The 25,567-nt window shown below is 39.2% G+C and overlaps 1 protein-coding gene across 4 annotated transcripts in view; it reads right to left on the minus strand.

Moving 5' to 3' along the window:
- Positions 1-25,567, minus strand: part of STARD13 (StAR related lipid transfer domain containing 13) — a 285,754-nt gene that overhangs the window by 180,528 nt on the left and 79,659 nt on the right. The window lies entirely within an intron of this gene.

Here is a 25,567-nt window from a genome sequence, read left to right on the forward strand (position 1 = left end):
ATTCTCTCTTTTTAGGTATTATTGATCTAAACACATAAATATGCAAAATACAGAAAAATAACAAATAACAATAACAAACAATTTCCAAAGTTAAAACTTGCACCTAAAATTGGAAATGCAGTACTGAGAAAATCAATGAATTTAGGCTTCTTTTAGGATATAAATTGAATATGTTAATTTTATTCATCAGAAACAATGGCACAGTGCACATACATACAAAATCCACCAGAAATAAGGGAGGGTCACCAGGCTAATCACTTTGGCTTATTTCCCTTTTCTGTACTCCCATCTGCCTATTTTCCCTGCTCTTCATATTTAAAGGGAACAACTTGAACAAAGTTAGGCCAAAATCGACCTACTTTTTTTTTTTTATTAGTTTTAATTAATTTCTTTTTTCTTTGCAGCATCTCTGTAATTTCTATACTTTCTACTTCACACATGGTTTCCCTATAAAGCCAACTAAATAATGTCATGTTTTTTGCCACTGATGAGAAAATCTGTAAGAGTACCGTACTGAATCATCACTAGGGACGAAGCTTGCATTCAAATGGTGTTGTATGCAGGATGGCTATCTCTACACTGAGATACAGGTCACCTTAAGACTACATGACATTAGAATTAGCAAGTCTGCAGATCAAACTAATAGAAGCAGAAGAGAATGTTTCAATAACGTGGTTTCTTGGGAGTGTATTCTTTCCACATAATTTTGTGCAAATAGATTCATTTCACCTCATATTAAAATGCAGCACTTTGCTCTGAATCCTCTCCTCCCAAGCCAGCACAGTCCATGTTACTTATTAATCAAAGACTGTGGCAAAGGAATTTTATCAGTAGGTGAGTACAGTCATTTGAGAGGAAAGAAAACAACCTAAAGTACAGGAATCAAATCAAGTGCTACAAAAAGTACTCTGTTCTGGTATCAGCCATGCCAACTTTTGAAAAAGAACATTAAAAATTTCTCTGAGATGGAAATGGGGCCAAAACTCACTGAAGAAACAGACAAACCTCGCAACTGCTTATAACACAGCTCAAGACCTAATAACAGGCCAATCTGCCAGTCAGCTCCTGCAACGGGCAGAATTTTCAGATCAGTTCTAGAGTGACTGGGATGCACGGACCACAACAGCTGCCTGCTCATGAGAGCTCAGCACGCTGGGATGAGCAATGAGGAACCCAGGCTAGAGACTGAAATTGGAAGAGATCCTAAATTACAGCTTTCTTCCCCAAACCTACTTCTCTAAACTTTGTTTTATATTTTGGTATGAGAAAAGTATAAATAAAAATCTAACAGAGATTTCATGAGGATTGAATACATGACCAAGAGGAGATGTAATCTCAGATGGGAAAATAAAAAAAATACACAAAGCAAGGACTCTTTAAAAGAACTACTTTTAGATATATTGGTCCCGTTCAGAAATCAAATCCCAGCCCTAACTGAACTGTCTTTCCAGCCACTTTCTGTGCTTGGCAGCTAAGGTGCATAAGAAAACTGTTTGAGTGCAGTTGCCAACCGGAATTTTATGGGACCATGCTAGACTATCCTAATCACATTCATATCTTTTAGCTTTGGCTTTTCTCTTCTTGGCTCTAAGAAGAAGCAGATTTGCAAGGTGGCTCAATGAAAACAAAAGGAATAGAGATCCTGCAAACAGACTCTGGCTCTGAAGCAGAAGAGTTGGTATTCCCTGTTATTTCACATGGATCCAAAACAAAAGCAAGTGTGAGACAGTTTAGTTCAACTCAGAGCTCACATGAGATAATCTGATGGTGGCAAACCAAGTAGCTGGGGCTACAGTCAACTTTCAGCCACATGCAGGAGCGTCCTTTCTATCACTGCTCAGTAAAGCAGAGTGCAGCAGGTACTTTGAAGTGCATTTCACTGCACAGCAACATTCACACATCCTCCAAGGAGACAACAACATGCTCTCCTGAAGGCTGTTGTGGTGAGTTCTGAAATCCTTCAGAGAAGAACTGCATGAGGGCTCTGGATGAAAAGGAAAGACTTCACAGAATCTCCATCCCTCTTCCTTGCTGGAGGCTGGAAGAAACTTCTGCACCTTATATTTCTGAAATTACAAGAGCTCTATCCCATTTGGGCAGTACTATACAGGTGAGCAGCCGGCTTCTCCAGAAGAAAGGGAGAGGGAAGAAAGATATTGCAAAGAAAGGAATTCTTCATCTTTCCAGCACAGCCACAAAGAAGCTGAGCTGGAAACTGTAAATGTGGTAAATAGATGTGGGCAGGGTTTCTGGCAGTGGTAGCTCTACCAGCTACTCAGACAATCTTGTCCAGAAGACAAGAGTGGACATCCCATACTACAGAAAATTCATATGATAAACTAAATCCCATAGAGCAGTTCCCATCATTGCAGTCTTTCTTTCTAAAAAAGGAAAGCATTACACTATTGTGTGTCATGCATCCAGGACAGCCAGCAAGGAAAATGTGATAGAAAATCTATTTATTCTTGGAGAGGTACTATCTTCCATCCTCTTCAGAGCCATAAAGTTTCATAGGGTTAGGATCCTGTCCCAGACAGCATGATTTGGAAATTTGCTATTCTCTACTGGAGAAATGCTAATGAGCAAAGCGTTTTACCCAAAACATCTCGATGTCTGAGGCTCTTGCCAATTTGTTTGTTTGTTTTTTAATTAAGAAATAAGTTTGTTCCTCATGCTGAGAAGCAACTGGAGAGCCTGCTGTACCAGGGAAGGAAGAGAAAATGTGAGTCACGTTTGGCAGCATCTGCCATTACACACAGCAGAAGCTGCACTTAAGCCAGTGCTTGCTAAAGGAAGTGAACTAGCAGAAATAGAGTCTTATCCATCAGCATCACTGCATAGGTCAGAGGAGGCAGATGCAGCATATCAATTTGATCTGGGATGCTGTACCAGAAGACCTCATGAGGGCTTTCACAGAATGATTCATAACTCCAGAAAGCCCCCAGGCTATTTGAACTGAATAGCAGATGTAGGGATAGATGATACTCCTTTCAGGTACAGAATGGATTGGCTTTGTTGGAAATGCCACTAGATATTCAAAGGAAGGAAAAGTACAATTAAGGCTGTCCTTTCCCTTTTTCCTGAGGCTATAGGATGGAAACTGCAATGCAGGGCTCCAATCAGAAGCCTTTTTGCCTTTGACCACAAAGGAAACAGTCACAATCTGGATCACAATTCAGCCTGTGTCTAGAATCATAGCCTGGAATCTGGAGCAGGAAAAAAATAACTACTTAGAAGAAAATTGTAGTGCTCCCTTTGGTGCTCCTTTTCTTTCCCAGGTACAAGCCCTGAACATTTGGAAGTGTATTTGTATGCTTTACTCAATAAAAAGGTGTTTTTATTTAAAAAAAAAGTAACAGAATAACAATACTGCAAAAACTTGAATGTGTAAAATTCAGCATAGAAAAAACTGTGACCAGATGCCTGTGTTTTTCATAATAAAATTAAGACAAAATAAATCCAAAATCAGCTAACCATCATTAACAGAAACAAGATAACACATATCATAGAATCACTAAGGTTGGAAAATATCTTTAAGATCATCAAGTCCAACTGTCAACCCTGTACCACCACCACGTTCACCATCAAACCATGTCCTCAAGTGCCATATCCACACGTTTTTTGGAATACCTCCAGGGATGGTGACTCCATTTCCCTAGGCAGTCTGTTACAATGCTTTATAACCCTTTCTGTGAAAATATTTTTCCTAAAATCTAATCTAAGCCTCACCTGGTTGAACTCGGAGCCCCTTCTTTTCATCCTGTCACTTGTTACCTGGGAGAAGAGGTAATGAAGAAGACCAGACCTGAAGACAGGTGAGATACAAAATATAGAGACAAAAACTCTGATTTTAGTAGTGCTGTATAAAAGCAAGAGTGAGAGCACTGAACTCCTACTTTGGTGATGAAAATAGGTTTCCTAAGCTGAAAAGATGGGATCTACATCAAACAGGTGGAGAGGGCTTCTTTGAGGAAGAGTACTCTAGGAAGAAGAAAGGCAGGGAATACAGAGATGGGTACGAATTTAAAGGGATTCACTGGTACATACATAAAACTACCTTGTTTCTGTTTGGGAGTCCCTGGATAGAAGGATGCCCAGAAGCGTTGTGTACCATATAACAATAAAACAGGTAGTGTCAATCCTCTACACACAAAACAAAGTTGACAGTCTACTGCCAACAAATATACATTAAATTTAACTACATACAACAAATTTAGCTTTCTGGTTGTCTGATTATCTTACCTATTTATCCACACACATATTTATGACACCAGTGCATATTTAGCAACCATTCTTTCTTTATGTCTATGTGCATATCTACATATGCATGCATAAATGAGAAACATTTATATCTTTGGCCTTCCTTCCAGTTATGTAACTCTTAAGCAATGTCTTCAGCTGTTACCCCTCTAAAACTGTTCTTCTGATCCTACCTCACATACAGTTTGCTGCATCTTGTTTTCATTATGCTGTAAAACTGAAGCAGTGGAGGAGGAGGGCTGTTAGAAAACCATTTGTTCAATGAAGAGCCCCTCAAAATAGTAAATACATTTTATTGAGCTCTTTTGGTAGAAGCCATGCTCTTCTGAAAAGTTAACAAAGAAAGTTTTGTCTCTCTCCCAATGGAATGAAATTTCATTTTTACACACACACACACACACACACACACACATAGATATCAGAAATAGATGCTTGATTTCTTATAAATATACCCAAAACCAATTAACTGTTGTACTGTGTCATCAATATAGTTCTGTTTTCATGAGTGTCATATCTTTAGCTGATTGAAGACCAAAATCTCTTCTCAACCATTTCACTTCCAAGACAAATTGTCAGTATCCCCAGTGGCATGTATTAATTTATAGATGAGCAGAATCTTCATGGGATTACCAGCTGTTCTTCACATTTACATCCCTTGCCAAGCTAATATTTCATAATGTTTTCTTGAACCATTCAATTACATGGAAAAACCTCTTTAATGACCAGTCCTTGGCTCACCTTGCTCTCCTGTGGAAATACCATTAAAGCATAATTCTATGGGTTGGAAAAACATATGTGAAGATATAAGAGTTGTCTCAGAAATACTTGGCTCCTTGTACAAGGAACAGTAGGATCTGCATAGGGCCATATCTCTCTAGCCCACTTACCAGCATTGTTGTCAGAATTATTATGTTAACCCTAGACCAATCTATTGTGTGAAGTACTTCCCATTTGACACATAAATCATGGCCTATATTCCAAAAATCTTCACTCATAAGTGTAAAGGAGTGATGAGGCGACATGCATGCAGACCAGAGAGAAAAAGAGAAGCACCACAGCTGTGCTGGGTTGCCTTGTGTGGTGTACACGTGGCCCAGCTCCCATCTAGGTTTGCAGAAATAAGAGTTTTAAGAAGGCTTTAAAAGGAAGGTTGTTGCTGTGCCCTGGCTGTTTACATTTGAGATTGGGGAATGGAGAGATGGAAGGTGAGCAATTAGCCCACAAAGTGTACATGATAAGAAAGGAACAGGCTATTTAGGAAGTTGCAAGTGAAAATAAAGACCTTACATTTAATACTTCAAAAGACAGAGGCATGGCTTGAAAAAGGGAAAAAGAATATGACTGAAGTGATGGATGGGGAAAATGATCCCTCCAGTAAAGTTTGGTAGATCTGAGTGGCAGGACTGCACTCCTTTCTCACAAAGCAGCATTTAGTTCAGTGTCTCTGCTGAATCTGGGGGGATTACTTTTGTGAGTTAAGAGTCTCCTGCGTCAGACAGAGCTCCATGAACTTCAGTGTACTTCACATTGAACTGCATTTATCTGAAGAATTCAGTTTTGGCCAATGCATGTCAAAAAGAGCATAGACTAGAGATCAGAAACAAAAAATTATCATGGATATAGAAAATGTTACTTTCAAAGAAAAACTGGATGAAGTAGGACTGTTCATCTAGAAAAGAGTGTGCTGAAACCTGAGAGTAGTTTCCAAATGTATGTTATAATGAGAAAGGAAAATCTTTTTTCCACAGCTGAGGAGGACAAGAGGAAATTAATTTAATGTGCAAGAAACTTCAGACTACATTTTAAAGAATGAAATTTCTAATGTTAAAACATAGCAAAACAATGGTTGCATGGTGAGATTGTGGGGTCTCGGTCATCAGAAGTCTTCAAGGAGAGTGCATTCAAACATCTCTTAGAACTGACATAAATCTATCTGATCCTACACTGCGGCCAAGGAAATGAAATACAGTTTACAGGAATTTTTAAAGCCTTTTTTTTTTAATCTCTTGCTCTATTAACCTTCAAATAATCAGTTTATAACTCATAATACAAGGTATTCTTTGTGACTTGATCAGTACAATGAGATTTATATCATCAAATTTTACTTCTGTAACCTCAACTAAAATACTGCTTCACAAGTACCAATACTGTGCTGTGCTTTTTCAAATCTCTTTTACTGATTAAAATAAGACTCAGTTAGAAAGTTGAGATCTGAAGTGGATCATTACTCTTCAGGTCATGTTTTACAGCTACTTCACACACTGACAATGGCAGATGTGGTACAGAGATTTTTCTTGCAAAAAAGTAAATGTTAAAGGTATAGTCCCTGGAGCTGTGACAGGATGGAATAAGTAAGGAAAAGATCATTACCGTGGATCAGTTTTGTCTCAAAGAGTAAAGTGAAAAATCTCACCAGAAAAATGAATCACTATCATAGTAACTGTTGCTGATTCAGAACTATCATCTTTCCTATAAATTAAGTCAAAAACATAAACAATCATATTTTAATTTGAAAATAACTTTTAAAAAGCTCAGAGACTACTGGTTCCCAGTATGTCATGTTCTTAAATAAATATGGCTACACTTAAACCAGAAATTTGATATTTCTTATTTCTTCAAATGTGGCTTTACATTGAAGTTCTGTGGGCACTGTAATATTTTCAAGAAATGAAGTTTCCTGGACAGTTGGAAGTGATTAACCTTTATGGTACTTTGAGATTTTAGTGGGGTTGAGGAACTACAAAAAGCAAATACCAAAGGACTCAGATTTGGGAAACACTATTCCCATTCATGTCACCAAACTCACTACAGATACTTGAAAAGCAATGATTAAAAATAGCTAGACTAGATGCATGTGTGTCAAGCTGCAAGTGTTCCCAGAGGGTAATCACACAGATGTCCAAGCTCACACAACGGAAATTACAAGGCAGGGTGCCTGCCACTAAAGAGACATTTTTCCTTCACACAGTAAATGGTAGACAGTCTTCAGAAAAATGCTGAGGCCTTGTTCACACAGATTAAACGTTCCAGTCCCTGAGGGTCCTTATTCTAGTAAGAACTGTGAGATAAATAAAGACACAGAATCTGAAAAGAAACAATTCTTCCAAATAAACCAAAACAGCATTATTGGAAATCTAAATACAAACAAATTGCAGCTGAGGTCAGGATGCAGCTTTTAGTTCCCATGCCAAATCTTCCAAAATCAACATTGTGGTTTGGCTGTATGTTATCAATAACTGCTTGCCATGCATTCATCTGACATGACTCACTGACACTCAGCTTCCTTCCTGCACTTCCTTTGGCTCTCAAACATAGCTCTGTATTCAAACTTAATTAGTACTGATGTCACACACTGGCCTCTCGCAGCAGCACCGAGTCGAGCCTGGCACTCACACAGGCAGAGGCTGACATGTAAGTATGGCCATGCACACTGGTAATGTGCCTGGCTTTGAGAGCCTGCCAGGGATACAGAAAGATCATGAAATCATTGAAATCTGAATTTTAAAATCAGTAATAATGCTGGGTAAATATAAATGTCTGAATGAATTTCTCTGCCTTGTGTGCAAACACGAATTCAGCTGAGGAGCCAGGCCATATGGCTCAGGCAGCTCAACATTTATACTGCTAATCTGCACAGTAATAGTCTTCAGCTCTTAAACTTTCTCACTTTAATCATGAGCACATGACACATTTTTTGTGGTTTTAGGAACTTTGTATTATGACCCAAATAGAAGTTTTATATAATTTATTTGAGAAACCAGTAGATATCCAGGAAATTTTGTTGAGACACCAGACAATACAGGATGCACTGTCTCTGCCAGTCTATGAATTTCATTATTTTGGCAAGCAGGCAATACTACGCTACGGCTGGGAAAAAAAAAAAAAAGAAGAGTACAAATGCTGAAGATGTCAATGCAAGGCAGTTGCTTTCACAGAAGAGGAAGGCTACACTTTCTGAATACTGACTTCCAAACTACTTTGTTGAATGTATTTTGCTATTTGGAACAACTATTTATTACAGACATGTTTTCCAGAGAGCTATGGCAAACATTAAGTATAATATAAAAACAAACACAAAAGGGGCTCCAAAATTTTTGTTTCCGGAGACAGCTTTGAACTGGCTTTGCTACTGCTAAATGTTTTATACCAAAAGCTTTTTAGATTCATAATTCTTCAGAAACACCAAGTAAAAATAGATGTCTGCCCTTGAGTCTTAAGCCAACATAAAATATTTACAAGGATGGCATGACAACCAGCGTGCTTCAGTTTCTGTAAGAAGTTGGAATTCCCCTGATAAGTGGAGGTTCTGTGAAGTGTTATCACACTATTTATATCACGTGTTATAAATGAAATTCTTATGCTGAGGTACATGTATCCAAAGAAAATACAGCCTACTTAAACAATATTTTTGCTCTTGAATTTCATACAAATTAGCTTTTTCATATGCCAGAAAATTATTTCTGATTATTCTGCAATTACTTTTAATTTCTCGAAAGCAGCATATTAACTAAACAGAAATAAATTATTTTTCACTGTGAAAAACTGACTCCCTATTTGTCAGTTTTTGTACTGGAGTTGAAATGTGAAGGACTCCTGAGTTTTCTGAGGGGTGAGGTGGACCTGAGTGGTAATTCATGACCATGTCACAGATGAAGTACAGAGATCAGATCCATACAGATTCTTATGTAGCAATGTTGGATGTCTGTGTTACATATTCCTACATCATAATCACATGACAGCATGGTGCAGAGACACCCCAGTGGCTCTGGGTGATGTTAGCCAAATAAAGCCAGGTTTTCAACCTTACTCTTGGTCCTGGATCTGTCAGCAAAGCTGGCAATGGAGAAGTAAGGATGCAGAATTTGTGACGACAGTCATGGAACAAGAAAAATCATAAAGAAGACAAACAGTAGACCAGAGAGAGATTTTAGTGAAGAGATGAAACAAGACACATTATCAATATACTCTAGTGAGGAATCAATTATCTAAAAGTTGGGAACCTATGGTCTAGGTGCTTGCAATGCTGTCCTAGGTTACAATGTATTGTATTCTATTACTATCTTCACCAGCTGTTGAAACTAGGTGGGGCAGTGTTTCCCTTGCCCCCTCCCTCTGGACTATCTTCTGTTAATGAGCCATCAATGTCTTGCCACATGACTCACAGGTAACTCCCTCTGGGAGCTCTCTCTGTTCAATGAGCAATCAAGGACCCACTGCATGACTCGTGGAATGATATCAGCCTGTTGCGAGATGCTCCACGCAGGGGAAGGAGCCAAGCATTCCCACTTGGATATAATCTGGGATTTGGGACAGCACAGGAGGCCTTATCCATGGGATTCCTAGAGGACAAGAACTACCAGACCTTTCTACAGGATCACTGCTTCAACAAGACCTCTTCATCTGGACTGCAACCACCACCCAACTAACAGGGTGTCAGGTTGTATTCTGACTTTGTCAGTGGTCTTTTGTGCTATTGCTTTTAATTTTTTTTTTTCTTCTCTCTCTCCTATTAAATTGTATTCCTGACTTGAAGTCTCACTGGTTTTGCTTTCAAACCAACACACATGCTGCTGAACTTTCCCCTGGGCACGATGCTCTGAGGCCTTGAGGAAATTCCTGTAGAAGAGCTCCTGCAAAGCTCCATGGGAACAAATGTATCCCCAGACCTGCAGGATGAGAACTAAAGCCTTCATTTGCAGCCTCTTCTTATACAATGTTGACAACACAGTTCTCAAATATTCAAGCAGCCACAATTTTGCCTGCTTTTGCATTACATGCAAAGCAATGTTAAGTTACAAGTACATGTCTTAAATTATTGGTCCCAACTGTGAACCTATAATGTAGCAATGATTTGCAAAACATTTGCAGAGAACCTTCAGAAGAGCCGTTAATGATAGGATGTCGTGTAGCATCAATATACTCATTCAAAAGCCATGAATCAAACAAAGCAAATAAGCCACCAACTCTATCCAATCTCTTCTTGGGAGGTAAAAAAACCAACAACAACAAAGACAATCTTCAACAATAAAAGCCATTATTCCTGAAAACCCCTGATCTATCTTTTGTCTTTCAATATGCAAAGTTCATCAAGAGTTTCTTGGATAAGGTACAGCTAAACAGAGAAAATAGATGCCTTCACCACAGCCATCAGTCAAGTTGCTGCATTCTTCAAAGCTGTTGCAATTTTGTGCCAAAGTCTGCTGGAGCTCATAGTGCTGAAGGATGTTCAGGGACTGAACTGCTTCCAGTAAGCCACTGTGCCTTATGCTTTACCTGTGCATCTCCCAAAAGCCCAGTGCCCACTGCCTGGCTATATACATCCCTGAAATGGAGACTTTGGTCTACTGTATGCCTTTCTGAGAAGTTGGTTTTCATCTTCACAATGTGAGAGTCAGGGCATTAGTTTTCAATATAAAAAGCAGCGTAACAGCAATTGGCAAAATGTCAGGTAAATACATAGGCTCATTCCCACATGGAGCAGAATTATCATCAGTTGAAGTCTGGAGGGAGGAAATGCTGAGAAAGGAAACTTGGAATCAAAAGTCATTATGGTCATAACTCATACACAAGACAAAGCAAAAATATTTCTTTTAAAAATTATTTAAAGTGTGATATGCCTGAACATGTGATTTCCCCAGGGATAGCAGGGTCTCTGGCAAGCACTTAAAACATCCATGCTCCTGGGATAAAGCTTTTTGAAGACAAAATGATACTATATTGATTACCATGAGAAGCAGAATAATTGATTTTCAAAAGTACATGATTTCTGGAAGTTCAAGCTAGTCAAGAAAAGTGGTACCATATGCCAAATGTGATGGACGCTGCTGAGGATCTGGCCTTGTCTCTTAGGATTCAGTTAGAATTTAACAGGAGCAGAGTCGGTGAGAAAATTGTAACAATTTAGTAATTTTGAGTCATTTGCTGCACGAAAAACAAAACAAAACCAAACCAGCAGATAGCAAGCAAACAAAGCCCTAAATCCCAAGCCATCTTTACTTTGGTTGTTTTTCCTCTCCTGCATGCATGGTGCATGAACTGCCCAACTCTGAAAAGTTTAAATCATTTAGGAATCAGAACTTGTCTTTCCCACCCTTAACTGCAACTCAGTCTTGTTCTAGATCTTCTCAGACGAAAGGCCCATATGGGGTCTTCTCCTCACATAGCTCCCCTCATAGCTCACTGGGAGCTTCAGTGAAGGCAAATCTGCCAGGTATGGGGCAAACACCATCCAACAGGGCCACTTCATCATTCCTAGCAATCCACTGCCCTTATTCATATCCAGATGTGTCTATGGCTTATCCCCAGTTATTTCTGCCATATTGTCATCTCTAAGGGTTCCAAAATCCCTACATGGGTTTCATCTTTACTGGCTGTCACTCTAAAACTCAACCTTTTTCATACCCGAGGAGTTGTGCAAATTGTTTTTGCCAGTCGATCTTCCACATGTGCATCCTGCAGTGGATGTGGGAGCTGAGCATGCTGCTGATGATACAGTAAATCTAATTGTATAATTATAGCCATCTTAAAGGGAAAGCCAAACTTTCATATGCCTAAGGGGAGTGGTTTAACAAATTTATATGCAGATGGAAGCGTATCAAGAGCAAACAGCTAGTCATTCACAGAATAAATATTCCCATAATAAGTGCATAACAAGGAGCGATGGTAGAGCATGCAAAGCAGATGGCTGATTTGTGCAACTAAATGTGTGGGTCCCAGCAGCCTCATTTATGCTTGCACTTTCCCTTTTTAGACCCTAAAGAATGAAAATAACAAAACAAGCAATAAAACCAGAACAATGCCCCCTGTCCCCACTCTCTTTCCCCCAAAAACAAAACCAAAAAAACCAGAAGCCAAAACCAAAGAGAAAGAACAGGCCATTCCAGGAGACAACACAGTACCCTGAATGCCTCAGACAGCAATGTTCAAGATGTACCTTTTTGTATTGTAAGTTGGAAGGAGCAAATAGTATTCTAAATAATGTCATTTTGTATATTCTGGGTTAGGTAGGAAGAAGAAAAGCAAGTGTTTATGGGAGTACACAAGAGAGTCCAGCACATCAGGAAAGATGACCTTGTGACTGAGTGCAGGACTGAAGATCAAAAGACCTGGCTGATCCTTTAAGTACTGTGGGAGACCTCATGGAGTATGCTGGGTAATAACTTCCATTCTGCCCTTCTGCCTTCCAGCTGCAAAATGAAGATAGTGAAGACCACAAAGAGTCCTTCTTAGGTCTGAAATCTTAAATATTGCAATTCACCTCTTTGCATGTGGCTTTCCCTGACAAAGCAAGAAGGGAATGTGAACATTCCAGAATCAGATGAAATGTATTATTACAGAAATCCTGTCTGGAAGTGCTGGGTATGAACTCAGTCATGTCTACAGAATGCTTTCAGATCCCTACACTAAAGTGCTAATGATCACTGGTTTATAGCTGAAAAGGTCTCATGTCTGCTTATGTACAATGAAAAGAATACAATCATAAACCTACATTCAAGAAGTGGGGACAGGGTAAACATTTCAGTGTCTTGTCTCTTATTTCTTTCATGGTGATTTTTCAAAGCTACAGAAAATTTACAGCTTGGTTTGCTATAAAATTTGTTTTCAGCAAACCATCTCTTCAAATTACTGAGTATTTTAGATGTGCCATATGGTACATAATTTTAGTTTCCCGTATAATTTTTGTTTACCCCATAATGAACTCGATGTCTTTAGAGCTAGAGAATGTCTGATATCAGTATTCATTTAAGAGCTTGAGGGGACCTTCTAAACATAATTTTTAGTATCCTAAAATATTATATGTCTTAAAGGGAAAAAACCTTCCAGAGACTTGTTTGATATACGAATGTCTACCATGAACATGTACTTCCTATCAATGTGGTTTGATACCAAGACTGGCCCAGATGACTTTATTGTCAGGGGAATCTGCACCTACTCTTGTCCTCACTGCAGGTTTTTGGTTTAGTCTGGGATCATGCTTAAAGTGTTGGAACTCATCTCTGTTGTCAAACCTCATGAACCTCTGATATGCTGAAAAAAATTAATCTTGAACTTCAACCACTCTGGGCTGTATCTCAAATGACCTGGGCATTATGGCTATTTAATGTATGTTATAGGTATTTCTCAGAAAAGACTATATCATGTTTATACCTGCTGTGAATAAAGCAGAAGTATTTCCTTTGACAGGACTCCCCAAGAAGCCCACCCAAACCAGGGATGTACGCTTCTGGGACACCACCACCTCAGCCACTGTGAGAAAGGCTGAATTACTTCTTTTGCAACCACCTTTATAAGACTCCCCACTAAAGATCAGTCCTGTCCAATAGTCAGTGACTGTGTGGGAAACTTGGCCACAAACTTCCAATGGAGCTACAAAAGAAAAAAATTCAGTGTCCCAATGTACTTTGTGTCAGACTGTCAACAAAACCCACCACGTTCTCTCTTGCCGCATCCTAAGAGAACGGCGTTGCAGGAGGACAGACATGCCCACACACATGCCAGTGAGGAGGAGTGGAGCCACAGGTATGACAGCCTAGCCAGGGCTCTGCGGAGCAGAAAAATGTTTTTGTTTCCTCAAGAGGCACAAGCTATTCTTGCTGATGGGATTTCAATTAGTTCACAGCAGCTAGAACTCCACATCACAGAGGCATACACAGCTGGACAGTTAGGCATCAAAATCAGTCTCTCTCAGTGTAAAAGAACAGGCCACCCAGTAGAACACAAGTATACTCAAGCTAGATGTCTTAAGGAGCCCTCTCAAAGAGGTACACACAAAAAACCAGTGGTTAGCAGTAAAATCATTCTTCTTATATGTCTTAATAACAACATACCCTGAGGAGAGAAATGCCAATAAATTGACTCAGAGCCACCTACTACCCAAAACTCCTGATGAGACTGAAGTAACAAAGGGAGGCTCCTCAACTAGGCAAAGTCAACAACTGTGCAAGTCTCTGTCAGCAAAGAATTAGACAATCCTGACCCTGGGTTGAATTCCCGCTGTGATACAAGGACTCAAATGCAAGTCCTTGGTGAAACCTCAGCTATACCTTCAGAAAACAACACTTAAAGAAAGCAGGCAAGAGATCCTTGAGGATTTGGTACAGGTACGGCTTGGTGATTAAAACTCATTATAACCATTTATTGCCAAAATTTCTTTTTTCTTTTCTTTATATTGCCACAATATTCACCTCTAGGGTGAACAAGACACCCAGATCAGGTTCCCTGTTTAAAGAGTTCATTAAAAGGTAAGGGTACAATTATACAGCATTACACTTCAGGTTTATGCCAGTTGTTTAAGCTCTCACTAAATTCACTCTGCAAACAGACTGACTGACTGGCTGAAAAGCCAGTGCAACACAGAACACAGTCTGTAAGAATAGAAGGATTTGCATCTCAAAATGCTCCAGCTGTACAGTCCAGGATCACCATTGTCTAGAAAGACAGTGATGTGTGACATCAAAGCACAGTTGTGTTAGGACTGCACTGCCTGAGCAAGGAGCAAGGAATAATTTACAGAGTCACAGCTATAGATAGACATCTCATTAGGCAGATTATCTGAGTTGAAATTTCAAGAACCTTTAGTAAACTATTTTTATACATGAATCAAGGACGACTCCATAAAAAACCCCAGCCATCAAAAGAGGTCAAGGCTTTGGATTTCTTACTGCATCCTGAGCTGGTGTGTCAGCAGAGTGATACTGTGCACTGCTGGGAGCGGCTCCCTCCCCATGCTGATCCAGAGGGAAGAGTGCCACCTGCTGAGGTCCTGCCAGCCTTCCTGCATCAGTCCTCTCATCATCTCTGTCACTCTGTCCACATCCACCCTCCTCTGCCCATGTGATATTCCAGATTGCTCTGGGATACCCTGTGCCTTCCATCAATAGAGTTTCCTGCTGTGCTGGAGTTAGTGAAGGGAGTGAGAAGACATTCAGCCTAGGAACTTAAAAGAGGATAGGATTCCCTTTTCACCTGAATCAGGCTGCAAATCTCCTGGGAACCAATCTGGCAGGAATTGTGTTTTGATGAATTTTCTATTTATCTGTACAGGGACCTTTCATAGTGTAGGCACAACCATGAATTAGTTTTAGTCGATTTACACAAACAAATGAAACACGCTTTCTAGGATACTCTGGGAGTAAGAACAAACAGGCTACAGGAATTAATGTCATTAATGGAACTGTGACGTTTGCAACCACGACTGCAGAGAAGATGAAAGTGAACATGAAGGACAACATTCACTTCAGCGTCTGTCCCAGTGTCAACTCGCCAGTGCCATGGGCGTTACAGAGATCCTGGATTCTGCTACAGCCTCAACTGCTAAAAGGCTTTTTGGTATTTTTTCCAGACAAACTTGTGAGATGTGTAACTAGCTCTGAATATGCTCAAATTAATATTTAGTGAGGTTGAGACAGGTTGAGACACTGGATGAAAGAAGGACTCTGGAAACCAGGACCTACAAGAAAAAGGTATACGAACTACATGGACCTGCAGAGGGAAGGCAGAAGGCAAAGAACAAGAACGTAACTCATTCTGCATACAAGATGAACACAAGAAGATATTTTACACTATGAAAGCATGATAAAACTTTCTAATCAGCAGTGGAGTACTGAAATGTATCATTTGAACAGGCTCTATATTCTGTTGGTGGAGTCTTAAAAAACATGTTGGAAAAACTTACATCAGGGTGACACAGGTATAGATGCTTCTGGCTAAGGGGAATAGCCTAGAAGTCCTCTTGAGGTCTCTCAGTCTGTAAGGTTGCTGCAGTTGCTCTCTGAGGCTGTGCTAACTCAGAGAGCAACTCCAATTTGTTAGCTCAAGTTTTAAGACATGCAAGTCCTTCTGGAAATTTTCAGCTCAATTTGCAGCCTTCTGGCTAACACAAAACGTTCTCAAGCTTTAATTGAGTGGTTCATCAGAAAATTTCTATTAGGACATTTTGCAATAAGGAAGCTTCAGCCACTTTTATTTCTGAGCACTTTGGGTTTGTATCAAATGATTAGTCATTTTAAGTTTTAATGCAATACATGCAATACTGATTTAAAGAAGGTCATTGTTATGACACTTGGCTGCTTCAGATAACATGAGACCTTTCTCCTACAGTGGATTATCAGCAAGCCCCATCTAACAATAAAACTCCAAATCACTACTTCATCACTCTGTCTTGAGCTCTCAGAATTTACAAAGAAAAGCCCCTATGAATGGTAGCAGGATTGGAAACTTCACCAAATAATTTTTCTGAAGTTGTACTTCCCTTGCGTAAGTGCACATCCTTTTCACAAAGGGCTACATACATCCCAGGATGTAACGGGGTGGCAGTTGCACAAAGCTGTCTTCTCCCAGTAGAAACACAGAAGTTGTACCTTGAGAGGGATTATCTCTGTCAGAGAGATGGGATGCACAATTTGCTCCATTCATTTGCATAAAAAAACGCTCTCCCTGTGCATTGTGCTGGACTCTGGTGTGTTATAGATGGAAGTTCCTTCTTCCTCAGCGTGGGAAACAGGCAGGAGCAGTCTACAGGCTCTCCAGAGTACAAAGAGCCAGAGGCTGGTATTATGAGAGACCTTTGCACCACTTCTTGAGTGGGACCAGGGGTCTGACTCTGCCCAAGCTCTGAAATGCTACAGAAGCACTTTGTCAGCACAGGCAGGACACATTTTTAATTATACAACTCTGGTAATATTTGAATCTCTTTGCTTTCTCTTGCTGTGAACAACAATTGTAAAAGTCAAAGGCTCCGTCTCAATCATGTGCCATGTGATCAACATGTGAAATAGCTGGGAAAACCCAGCCTGAATAAAAATTACAGAAGTGCTAAAACAGAGGCCAAGATGAAGAAAATGAGTAATAGCTTCTCTAAAAGAGGCATTATGCTAAAACCATAACATAGAACATACTCACTCTTTTTGTTTTCATGCTGTTGTAACAAATATATCACAGGGCCAGAGAAAAGAAAATGCAAACTCCTGACCAGATGGGCAGACAGATAAAGTATGATTATACATACTTCCCTGAAGAAAACTGTACTCAACCAATCTGACAAGCAAAAATACAAGAGATAGCCTCGTAGGGTTGAACTCAGCACATTCCTGCCATTCTCATCCATGGGAGCTGGCGTACTCTGTCATCTGTTCTTTCCTCTGGGTGCTATAAAACACAGTAGAAAATTGTACTGTCGCCCTGTTGTATAAACCATGTGTTGCATCTAAAAGCGTGAGCCCAGTGGATGGTAAAAAAGATCCAAAGAAAAGAAAAGAGAGGGAAATTGTTTCCCTTTTGCACTTCACTGAGTACAAAGTTAGCTGCATGGAAGTGAGGTTCTCTCTCTTTATATTTGCATAGGTTTGGTATAATTTACTGGTATGGTTCCCAACCACCTCTGGTTATGCATGTATGGAGATTCTGATTTTCACAACTGGAATCTCATATCTACGGACAAAGCAGGACATTTCAGTTTGTCTTGAAAAGCAATGCATTTCTGAGGCTGTGTGCTAACACTGAAACGTAAGTCAGCAAATTTAGTGTTTATTATTAGCAAGACTGCCCTACTCTGAAATGAAATTGTGTTCCTGCAAACAGTCAGTGTTATCAGAAATACAACACTGAAGTGTTTCTGCAAAATAATTCAGTCAGAAGATCTGAAAATTAACATAACAACAAATTTCATTCTAGAATATTTCAATTAACATATGATAAATATGACTATAAAAGTCAAGTAGCACACGTAGGATTAATTTGGGGTGTATATACTAATTAATCAATGCCAGCCTGCAACTCTTATTTTGTCACTACAGCTGGACCTAGATGGCCAATCTCTCTGTGTGATCTTGAGACAGTTATAATGAAAAAGGGATTGGGCTGGCTCAGAAAAGTGCTCACTCAATAAATTTTGCTGGCAGTGTCTGCTCATGGGGTTTTGGCAAAATCACCACCAAGCCCAGCTGCTCTGCTGCTACTGCCATCTCTGGTGGACCTGCTGGCTGCCCTTGTAGGGGTGGGTGACCTCTATTTCCCAATTGCTCCTGTGGTTCCTCCCTTGTTCAAAGTTTTTCTTGCAATACAAACAGACAGTATCAGTTTGAACTACACAAACAGCCATGTAATGCTGAGCAATAAAAATAACCAATTCTAGACTCCTCCCAGTACAGATTTGGACTTCATATACCTTTTGAACTACATTAAATGAACTTTTACTCCAAAATCAGTTGGAAACTTTGGTTTTACTTTATACTGTATACAAAAAAATGCATATAAATGATCTTGTCTACATCCATCCAAGAAAAAATAAATGTTTTAAAATTCTTTTTCAATGAGATTTTATGAATAAGAGAGCTCTTTCCTTTCCTACACAGATAACTCAATGAGTTATAAATATAAAATACACAAAGCATGTCCCTGGTCTTCAGGTAATCCTTTTGAAAACTAAATTAAAATAATGAATTTGATGCAAAATACTGTGATAAAAGGATACCATTAAGATAATTTTAAATTACATAAATATTTTCATAGATCAAGTAATTTAACCATAGAAGTTCAAAGCAATTTTAAATGCTGTATAGCTACATTAGGATTATCATCCTCAGCTGATGACAGCATTTTTGTCAGAAAAAAAAATGGAATTGAGCAATTAGTTAAAAAAAAGAAATTATATTTGGTCTGACTGAGATGGAGGTAATTTCCCCCAAAGTAGCCCTCAATAGGGCTGTGCTTTGTAGCTAGAAAGGTTTTGGTAATGTGCCAGTATTTTGGCTACTGCTGAGCAGCCCTTGAACAGCACCAAGGCTCTCTCTCCAACCTTAGCCCCTGACTCTCAAAGGCCAGTGGGCTGGGGGTAGACAAGATCTTCAGACAGCTGACACAGCTGACCCAAGCTTGCCAAAGGGATGTTCCATACCATATGATGCCTGCTCAGCAACAAAAGCTAAGGGAAGAAAGAAGGAAGCAGGGAAGGGCCTTTGTTATTTATGACATTTGTCTTCCAAAGCAACCATTACATTTGCTGAACCCCTACTTCCCCAGGCTGAACATTGCCTGCTGAGGGGAAGTAGAGAATAAATATTTTGTTTTCTTTTGCTTCTGGATGCACAACGTTTTCTTTTGCTTTATTAAACTTTTTCTTTACCCATAATTTTTTTTTAATCTAATTTCCCCACTGAAAGACCTGACTGTGGGAGGAGGGAATAAAGACAAAAAGAAAAAGAAGGGGCTATGTTGGGTTCTTACATTTGCAACCAGTCCTTGTTAGGAGCACTTTGGCCAGAGTGCTTTCAAATGTGCTGGAAACAAAGCAGATGAGAAAGCCTGGAGAATTATAGATATCAGAATATACAGGTCTCAGGAAGGAAGGGAAGCATCTGCCCTTCACTCCCTATTACTGATTTTCATTAGAGTTAGTACAAGCTCTTCCTGGGCAATGAATTATTTTACTACCATGAAACTACTTAGTCTTAAAGCAGGGAAGATTCAATCTTCCAGAATCACTTGATCATCTCAGACATGACTGCAAGCCTGGAGTGCTCCTGGGAAAGAAGGGTGTCCCAATGTGCAGGCAGAGCAGGGGAAGAACAGGAAGGCAGTCATCCTGTTCAGAGGCACAAAAATCCACCCATATTGGGGTACCCCTGGAAGTGGAGGGGATCACCTCACCTGACTACTTCAGCGTGACTCTGTCCCAGTGAGATACTGGTGAGATCAAGGACTGAACACAAGAAGAAAAATTACGCAGAGACAAGGTTTCAAGCTATCTGCATCTGTACTGGAGAGCTATTTTGCTGACATAATTAATAGCAACATTAAGGATAAAGAGGAAAGCAATTCACCTGACTAAAGGACACAGTTTGAAATTTGTTTTTCCAAGAATGAGAACAACTGGAATTAGCACTCTTTATGAGGAAGGGTGGCCTGGTAAGCAAAACCAGAGACTGTATATAGATTCTGCTCTTGACCATCAGCTGGTTTTGAGACTTAGAGAAAGTCAGCAAAAACCTGATTTCTGCAAAAATTTCTGTACTTACTTCTGCATGAGTGATGCTACTTTTACAAGTGCACTTAGTTGAAGTATAGACAGAAATCTTCAGCTCCAACATAGACAAATAATTGTGTCTTTAAACACACTACCTCTTTGAGGAAATGGAGCATTAAATGCCATGTCTTCATTCAGGTCTAGGCTTCTTGCTTCATCTTCTTGCACTTTGTGGGTCATACAAAGCAGCCCCAAACCAGGATGGGCATAAGAAATCTTTGCCCAGAGATTGCACAAGTGTTCTTGGGGCTTTACTATCAACTTTATCAATGGGGGGCAAGGTCAGAGTAAAGCATGAGCTGCATAATCTTCACCCCGGGAAACACACCCTACTAGATAATGGATGTAACTTGCTATAAATTCTACCATGAAGTGATAAATTTATGACTGTATCTAGCAGTGACAGTGTGTGAAACTTATTTTGGAGTCAGGTTTAGGCACTACTAATCTCAGATGTAAAATTAAGACTGCTTACATATTTTGTGGAGAAATGAAGAATCAGCTCAAGGTTTGTAAATAGCTGAAGATCCTCAAAATTCCGAAGAGTGCTAGCAAAAGTAAAAACTCTCATGAGTTTTTACTCATGAGAGTAAAAACCTTTTCTGCCCTGGATGTTGGCAGCTATCTGATGAAAGGCTTGTCACACATGCTCACTAATGGAGTAATCTCTGATCCCTGGTGGTCCAGGGCCAGCAATATTGAACAAGTAGTGTGAGAGAAACACAATGATTATGTCTTTGCTTTGGCTGTTTTTATTTTTTAATTTCTCCACCTCAAACATGGTCAGAGGGTCAGACAAGCATTACACTGATGACAGAGAGATAATAGCCATAGATTGCTGCCTTTTTAGTTTTATATTTCTGAACAATTTTAGAAGACATCAGACATCCCTGAAACCTCTGACCTAAACACTGAAACACTATTTATAGCATCAACTAGCATTTCTCAGAGAAAAAAAAATCTTAAAGGAATTATAAACACTTCAGTCATGTAGGTAACAAGGCAGTTTTTCTCCTCATTTTCTGAATCAAGTGGCTTAGCACAGATAAACTATAGTTCAAAAACAGTTTAAGCTACCAGAAGCTGACACTGATGTGAAAGAAGGAGATTGCCCTGCCTCATCTCTGGCCACTCTGACTCTCTCTTGCACCAGCCTATATAATGAAGTGCGAGCAGTGAATCCAGGCTAAAACAAGCCCCCAAACTGTAAAATAATTAATTTTAGCCCTATTGATTTAACGTGTCCAAGCTATTTGTCAAAACTGCACTCTTCAACTCTACTTAAAAAGAAAACAAAAACCAGACAGATAAAGGAAAAAGCTCTTTTTACCAATACATGAAGTTTTGTTATCTTGCTCGTTCACAGAATACTGCAGAGCATACTGCATTGCCTGTAAGAGCTAGAGGGTATTTACTTCACACCATCATTAGACTCCTAATTTAGATTACCAAAGTTTTCTCTGCTTGGAGCATAGAGAGGCAGGCACTGCTCATCAAATGCCAGATTGTAATTTATATGCCCTGGGAGGGATTTAGCTTATCCAGCTCTAAGCACTGATGACTTAGGCAGTCACTTCTTCAAATACTTAAACAAGCAACATCAGCATTTTGGGGGCAAAGGCACATCAACAAGAGACCTCCATGCAGCCCACTACTTCAAGGCAAGGTGTCTCTTGCTGTAGATGGGTTTTTCCCTCTCTGTTAATGGAAGCTCTATAATGTAGACATGGATTTACAAATGTCAGCAATTGTCAGGTGAAACTTTGCTGTTTGTCTCTCAAGCACCTGGCTTCCTTGCCACTTTAGGTACCTATTTCCTGTAGTACCTCAAAAAGAAAGTTTCAGTGAAGCAGCCTTGCGGGGTTGGGAGGGGGAAGGAAGGACAGGAGACATCAGCCCCAAACCCATGATCTACTTTTTTATTCCACCAAAATATTGTAAGAAGTGCATGTCATGAAAACAGGCACACAAACAGCACACCTACTGTGACAAGATTGCCAAAGAACCCATCATTGTACCTTTTAGGTTTTTCACCTATTTGGTATCCATGAAAAATGTGCAGCTAACATCACTGACTTGTATTGAGAATTGAACAACTGTGTCCTGCTTAATCTCTGCATACCATTCCTGAATTGAAGCATCCCTGCTATTTCCAGAACTGGTCTCTACTATATTTGCTAATCTCAATAACTTATGGAGTATTTGTTTCTTTAAATGTCTTGGGTATATGATCTCCTGGGGAGTGGAGACAGGTAAGTTCTTTTGGATCTTCTGACTCACAAAAAATTGGAAGAGAAGAAAAACTGGATCATCAAAATACAGGAGGTCTGATTTATCTCTGTGTTATTCCCACGTTATATATTCTACCATCTGGACACAGGAGTGAAACAGATGCAAACTGGGTGTGACATGGAAGGTATTAGATCTTTTGTCATTCAGTCCCACTCTGTTTACTATAATAAAAAGCAACTTCAGTTTACCATTTTTTAAAAATATGGAAAAGTCTGTATATTAAGGAATAAGCAATGAAAATCTGTGTATTGGAAAGATATGACAGACCCATGCAAACTGCATGCCTAGAGCTAGACACAGCATTATTTGAATTTGCATGAAAAAGAGCACCAAAAGAAGCACTTTGAAGGAAGTAAAATGATCAGCTCTCCTGAATGACATTTGCAAACACCCTGTTTCAACATTTATTCCTAATTTAAAGCACTGTCCAATTAAAAACCAGTTCACTAATTTCTCAAGAAATTCTTGCCCTCACTAGGTTTCTAGACTCTGGTGCCCTAAGAAACATTTGTACTGTCTGCATTGCCCTGCTCTTAACTCCAGTATACAAAAGTGATTGATACGATGCACGGACTGTACTGATGAGGATTCACAGAACTGCTTCTTATCACACTAGTATTTCCAGATTTTCAACAAAAAGAAAAAAAGACAACTTCAGAAAAGAAAAAACCCTCTAAAACTTACTTTCTCTGCCTTTCCTCCCACACATTGCTAGCCAAGCAACAGTATTACTGCAACACCACTTTGAAAATATTTACATAGTAGAAGTGGGAAGGCAGCTAAGCTGTGATACTTGTACATGCCTGAACATTTGGCCAAGGTGAAAACCAAATAATGTTGGCAAGTTTCTTTTTAATTAGTTCTGTTATCTATTCCAACTCGAACAAGCAACAAATCAGAACAAATGGTCATGCTTTTGCAGAAATGGAAAATAGCAAACTTATTTTCCAAGAAAAGGAAATAGCTAGTGGGAAGACAATAATGTTTTCAATTAGCAGGCAAGTGGAGCCAACATTCAAATTTCCTTTTCAGTGCACAGGAGTAGGTTTATTTGATGAAAAGAGAATTTTTATGGTGGCATGCATATCATTCTTTGGTAGATGAATACGGCAGTGTTCAAGAATCTTTAATATAATTGATTTTACTTTTATCAAAACTGCATAGATAATTTAAAATAAGCACCTCATTCAGGGAAAGAGAATTGCTAGATATTGGCTTAATGTGTAATTACTGCTAACATGTATTGGCTTAGGGATAGGAGGAAAAGAGGGTGGCAAATGTGATGCCAATGTCTGAAAATGCCTCTGAGGTCATTTGTGGAAGAGATGCTAGAAGAACTGATACGCCTGGCAGAAAACTACCAGAAAGTATGCTTAAGAACATATGGACAGTAACAGGACAATGGATTAGAATAATTGGGATTTTGGAGGCTAACTTCTTTGAATGATCACGCAGATACAGGCGATTCGACTGCTCCACTTCCATTTCAAAAAGCTTCTGATGAATTTGACTATCAAACTCAAACTATACTGTGAAGGAGGAACTACAAACAAGATGTCAAGAAATAAAAATGGATTTTCATTGCTAATTAAAAGTAAAAAAAAAGGGCTAAGAATAATTGATTATTTTCTTTTACAGCAGATGGATATTACCTGACAGTCTCATTGATATGTTTTCAGTATACTCACAAATGAACTGGAAAATGGAGGAATAAAAAGGGACAGAGTTTTCTGATGATATTCAACTATTCAGAGGTTAATAAAAACAAAAACTGACTGCATATTGTTGCAAGACAACCTCATGATGTTGAATGATTGTAAAACTAGCAGAAAAAAGTAAATCAATAATAAATATAGTCACTTGCTGGGAAAAGAAAAAAAACAAAACCAGCCTCAGGTATTCACTACTTCCTACAAGATGCCTGAGATGCAGTTTTTGCCACTACAAGAATTACAACAAAAATAATAATTCAGTAACAATTTTACAGTAAGAAAAAGGTGTTGTATCACCTACTCCACAATTGAACTTTGGAAATCTTTTCTGTAAGACACTGAATATCAAAATAACAAACGAACACAAATAAGCACAAAAGGTACAACTAGCGTCAAAAAAGTTTCTTAGGGGCTATTATTTACAAAAATGCAATATAGTGTGTCTCTTCAATGTGCCTGTATGATAAATACCTCAAAGAAAGTTGAGATGGCCTACTATCTGCTTACTATATCCTTACACTTCTTTTCTGAACATCCAGCACTGGCCACTGCCAAAGAAAGGATACAGGACTATAAGCACTTTTGATTCAATCCAGTGCAGCCACTTTTTATGGTGTATGATGATCACAAGTACTGCTGGCACACAAGTAATTTAAAACAGGGAGACAGAAACTACCTACATTTCCAAATGAAGACACTGATCCTAAAGTAGCTTACATTTAGCAATTGGGAAAGTAAATCAAGGCTTTTGAGAAAACCTTCTGATGGATTTTGACGGACTTTGATTGCAGGCTACAGCCATCAACATGTAAAAAAACCCCAGGTAGATATTGCTATTATTGGTTAGAAATAGGATTTAACTAAAACTCCAGAGCTGAGCACTCAGGCTTGCACAGAATGTGGGGCGAAATTCACCATGAATTGGGCATAGCGAACCGCCAAGCTAAAAAACCCAAGAGAGTACTTCTAAAATAAGCCACAAAGAAAAAGCTGAGCTAGTGGCACTGAGGCCTAAAATCCATCACATTTTACCTCCAGATGAATTACTCTTTGGAAGCACCTGTTTCTTTCCATTGACTATGAAGGTGGTCCAAGTGACTAATTCAGATACAGAAGTTTTCATTAGCGGTCTAAAACCAGATTAGATGAACCCCACAGCCTTGATGCCTCTGAAGTCCAACTTAACTTTTAACTGTACCTGCTCTGCAAACCAAACTCCTCCATGTAGTGCAGTATTTGCAAGAATCAAACATTTGATATGTGTGGAACAAGTCATTTCAAA

This window comes from Prinia subflava, chromosome 3 (assembly GCF_021018805.1).
Source record: "Prinia subflava isolate CZ2003 ecotype Zambia chromosome 3, Cam_Psub_1.2, whole genome shotgun sequence".
Taxonomy (NCBI): domain Eukaryota; kingdom Metazoa; phylum Chordata; class Aves; order Passeriformes; family Cisticolidae; genus Prinia; species Prinia subflava.